At 46.3% G+C, this 5,205-nt stretch overlaps 1 pseudogene; it reads right to left on the bottom strand.

Moving 5' to 3' along the window:
* Positions 1-4,097: 4,097 nt before the first annotated feature.
* On the bottom strand, positions 4,098-4,666 carry LOC100942107 (annotated as a pseudogene).
* Positions 4,667-5,205: the final 539 nt, after the last annotated feature.

Genomic DNA, 5,205 nt, shown 5'->3' on the forward strand with positions numbered 1-5,205 from the left:
AAGCATCAGACCCACACTAGGAGACGGTAGTGATATTGGAATTATCAGTCTTGGAATTTAAAACAACTATATGCTAAAGACTCTAATGGAAAAAATAGACATCGTGCAAGAAGAGATGGATAATGTGAATAGAGAGAGAAATTCTAAGAAAGAATTCAAAACATAATGGATGCTAGAAACCAAAAATGCTATAACAGAAAAGAATATTTTTTCTCATTAAACTCTTGTCTTTATTTTTGTATATGACAATTACATATTACACAAAAATAAAAGTCAAATAAACGTGGTATTTATACATTATTAAATAAAAATGTAGGAATATATATTTTTCCATAAGGAACTATATGGCTCTAGAAGAGAATTCTCTGTTTTCTCTGGCAGAAGAGTCTCTGGGTTTTCCATTGCCTCTCAAACTAAGAAGGGCAGGACAGGTCAAAACTACCTCCTATGGGCTTGGCGCCCATTCCTCCATGGTTAGGGCCCAGCCTCATATACTGGGCTGGAGGGTTTAAACCCAGCCCAGGCCTGCTAAAAACAACAATGGCAGGGCAGTGCCCATAGCTCAGTGGCTAGGGCACCAGCCACGTACACTGAGGCTGGTGGGTTTGAACCCAGCCTGGGCTTACTAAACAACAATGGCAACAACAATAACAACAACAACAAAAATAGCCAGGCATTGTGGCAGGTGCCTGTAGTCCCAGCTACTTGGGAGGCTGAGGCAAGAGAATTGCTTAAGCCCAAGTGTTGGAAGTTGCTATGAGCTGTGAAGCTACGGCACTCTACTGAGGGTGACATAGTGAGACTCTGTGTCAAAAACAAACAAACAGAAAAAACTACCTACTGTGGTCCCATACAAGCTATACTGGGAATCCAGACCAAACCCTTTACTATTTCAGAAAATAACCTCTCCTTCCAATCCTGTGTGAAGGACTCAGAGCAGAACATTTGGCAGTTTGGTCACAGTGCCTGCTGCCCCTGTTTGCTAAAGGCCCACAGGAATACTAATCAGGATGGTTGTACTGTGGTAGAGGGCAGGGTGAAGAGTCTGCCCCAAACCCAGAGGAGTATAGGCTACAATTTGGAGCTGATGATCTAGTCTAGGCATCCTCAAACTACAGTCTGTGGGCCACATGTGGCCCGCCGAGGACATTTATTTGGCTGGCCAGGTGTTTTTGCCACCACTGCCTGTCCTGCTTAGCAGCCCACTTGTCCCGGGGCCTGCAGTCCGGCCCTCCTACAGTCTGAGGGACAGTGAACTGGCCCCCTGTTTAAAAAGTTTGAGGACCCCTGATAGTCAGTGGTTTTCCAACTTTTTTCTGCATAAACACCTGAATGTCATTAAAATCTTTTTTTTTTTTTTTTTTGCTTTTTGAGAAAGCCTCTCAGTATATTGCCCTGGGTAGAGTGCTATGACGTCACAGCTCACAGCAGCCTCAAACTCTTGGGGTTAAGTGATTCTTTTGTCTCAGCCTCCCAAGCAGCTGGGACTCCCAGTGCCCATCACAATGCTGCTATTTTTGTTGTTCTCGTTGCAGTTGTCATTATTATTTAGCAGGCCCAGCCTAGGTTTGAACTCACCAGCCCCACTGTACATGGCTGGTGCCCTAACCACTGAGCTACAGGAGCCTAGCCAATGCCAATAAAATCTTACCCTGAACCCCAATATATAAGACAGCTACAAGGGTAGCTGTTCTGTTTGAGGGCAAGTTGCCCAGCCTCCTACCTGCTTCGTCTCCCCAAGAACTCCTGAGGCAAACCCTAGAAAACTTTGGAGCCCCTCCAAGCAGTTTGAACACCACTGGCTTAGTTTGTCTCGTGCAAATCAAAGATCCCCTACCCCAACTTCTTGCCCCAGACCAGCTCTGAGTTTCTGGTATCAGCATACTCACAACAGGCTAAGTAGCACATGCAGTCTACCACATCCTCTATAAATACCATTAAGAAGTGCAGCCCTCTCCCTCAAAAGCAATGTCTGGACTAAGCTCCTGAGGCCAGTTTGGTCCCACATTCTAAGTGAGCACAACTATGTTACTACATTCTGTGCCAAGTGAAAATCTTCAAGAAGGACTTGGTGCCCATAGCTCAGTCACTAGGGTGCTGGCCACATACACTGGGGCTGGCGGGTTCGAACCTGGCCCCGGCCTACTAAACAACAATGACAACTACAACGACAACAACAAAATACCTGGGCATTGTGGTGGGTGCCTGTAGTCCCAGCTACTTGGGATTCTGAGGCAAGAGAATGGCTTAAGCCCAAGAGTATGAGGTTGCTGTGGGCTGTGACGCCATGGCACTCTGCTGAGGGTGACAAAGTGAGACAATGTCTCAAAAAAAAAAAAAAAAAAAAAAAAAAAAAAAAAAAAAAAAAAAAAACAAGAAAGAAAGAAATAAAAAGAAATCTCCAAAAAGAGTCAACCATGGTCTAGCTAGGCTGGTCAGTACTCAGGATCATGGTCAGGGTTCTAGAGCACTGTGTCTGAAAGTCATCATTGGAGAGTAGCAATTTTAGCATCTTGGAAAGTGCAGCAGTAAGGTCTGGCTCAGGGCATGAATCTGGAGTGAATAATTTCTTCCTCAAAACAAAGTTATAATCTGAATCTGTCCTAGAGGACTATTGAGCTCTAAAGTTATTCTTAGGCTCTGAGGTATAGACAAGTAACATTCATGCAAACAGTGTGACTTCAGTGAAAACATAAATGCTTCTAGGTCAGTGTTTTTCGAACTTTTAAAAATCTCGCTGCACACTTGAACCTATAAACTTTCATGGCATACTCAAATTATGTTGATTAAAAAAAGAATAAAAAATAATATATTTACTGTGTTTTGAATTTATTTCAAAAACAATTTAATTAATGATCTTTAAACATTTTCACAGTATACCTAAGATCTGCTCACAGCATACCAGTTGAAAACCACTGTGCTAGGTTTTGGTAGGGACTCCGGAACCCATACTCCTGGTCCCTGACATAGCAGCACACCAAAGCCCACCACACGGAATAGGCCAGCCACAGAGTACCCAACAGCCTCACACCCATGAGGTTCAGAGCTGGAATGGTCCTGTCAAGGCAGCAATGGTCCACTGAGACAGTGCAGAACATAGATTGTATTCTAGATTGGTATTTATATCCACCCACTCAAAAGGAAAATAAATTAGGGCCCCAATTTAGAGCTTAAATTTTGGATATAGAGATCCCAGAGATAGGGTATACTTCAGGCACCATTGTTCCCCAGTGGGAGGGGAAGGTGGCAGGGAAGTCCAGCTATGTTAAGTCTCCACCCACACAGGATCCACAGCGCTGCCTTCTGTCAGAGCCTGGGAGGCAGCAGCAAGTGTGAGATACAGAAGGAAAGGGGATGATGAGGGAACAAGGCCAGCTGCAGAACCAGTGTGGTCTCTTAAGCTGGCTAATGCCTTTCTGCAGAGAAGTGCAGGGCCTTCCATCTGGATACAGTGTTTCACTCTAAGGGTAGAAGCATCATACAAGGGAACTGGAAATGTGGGTGGTGGGGCCTGGGACGATGGGCAGGGAACTGTCCCTTTTCTTGCCATTCCAAGATGAAATGTTTTCTCCTTGAGGAATCCCACCACTACCAGATCAGACAAGCAGCCCAGCATGCACATATGCACATGCACACCATATCCAAGCAGCCCACAGTCCCAGCCACCTTTCCCTATCACCTGGGAGCCTTGAGCTTCCATTCCAAAGGGATATGCCTTCTATGTTCCCCCAAAGCCACTCATCCAATGGAGATGCAACTCCCTATACAAGTTCTTCCCTCAGGGCTACTAACCAAGCTCCAGGTAGTTTTATGTTCCCACCCCTATAGCCATGATGCCTCCCACCTCCCTCCCAACCTGGAATGACTCTTCTTCTGGCTCCCCTGACCTCCGCAAACCACTTCCCACATGTCTCCAGTTCACTCTTCCAGTTGCCTTCCTGGCATACTCAGCTCCTTTACATACCACCTTTCCCTTGCCCATGCCTGTTCCATACCTGTCCATCCATTCACTTCACTTCTTCCAAGGACATTTCTCTGTTTTGTTCCTGCTCTCCTGGCCCCCCACCTACCTAGCCCCACCTGGCCCAGGGACACTCTCACTTGCTAGCAAAAAAGGCCCTTATAGTTACCAGGGCTCCCAGGGCCATGCCCCGGCCCCCCATCAGCACTGTCTTCACTGATGCCCAGTTCCCCTTCAGCAGACAACCTACCTCCTCCAGGGCCCCATCACAGTATAGACCTGTGAACTCTGCCCAGCCCCCATTGCTGTGGATACAGTCAGCCAGCGTGTCTCCAGGTAGGGTGCCATCCAGACTGCACTTGTCCCACCAGTGGGTCCATCTTCTTGTTGACACTCTCAGCACATACAGCAAAGAAGGCCCCAGGTGGCCCCAGCTGGGGCCCCCTTAGGAAAGTTCATCAGAGACCTGGGTGTAGCAGTTTCTGGGCTGAGCCTGGGTTCATATGTAGGTGAGCCACCAGATCAGAGAAGGTACATTGGAAGTGGATCTTGAACTTATCTCCAGCTGCCCATGTGGCTTGGTGCAATGGGTTAGCAGCTGGCCCACCTCTGGGCCAACGCTGCAGACATAAATCTCTGCCTCACCTTATAGCCTAGAAAGTCTGCCCCCAGAGCCCATGTGTCTTGTTGAGGCTGGGCTGCCATCTGGACTGCCAGCCTGGATGGCATGTCTTAGGACCCAACACTGAGGACAAGGAGCCCCCAGTGGGGGCCTTTTATCCTCCCTGGCTGCCAGCCTGCAGCTGGATCAGGTAGTTTCCTGGTGTAAGACCTGGGAGGGAGGGAGAGCAAGGAATAATGATTTTGATGGGCTCATATGTAGACTAGACAGAGCTGAGGAAAAACTTGAGCTTGAGTGTGTACAAATAAAAACTTCCAAAGTGGAAAAGTAAAAAAAAAAAAAAAAAGAAAAAAAGAAAAGAAAAAGGCTGATAAAAAGTAATAGAATATCTAAGAAATGTGGGGCAACTACAGTAGGTGTAACATGTTTACTGGGAACACCAGGAAGAAAAGAAAAAGAGAAAGGAACAGCAACAATATTTGAAGTTCTAATGACTAAGAATTTCCCTAAATTAATGTCAGATACCAAACCACAAGTCTAGGAAGTTCAGAGAACAAACACCACATAGGACAAGAACCAAATACACACCCACATATGTGTATGTGTGCACACACATACACAC

Source organism: Otolemur garnettii, unplaced genomic scaffold (genome assembly GCF_000181295.1).
Source record: "Otolemur garnettii isolate 467f Iridium unplaced genomic scaffold, OtoGar3 scaffold00117, whole genome shotgun sequence".
Classification (NCBI taxonomy): domain Eukaryota; kingdom Metazoa; phylum Chordata; class Mammalia; order Primates; family Galagidae; genus Otolemur; species Otolemur garnettii.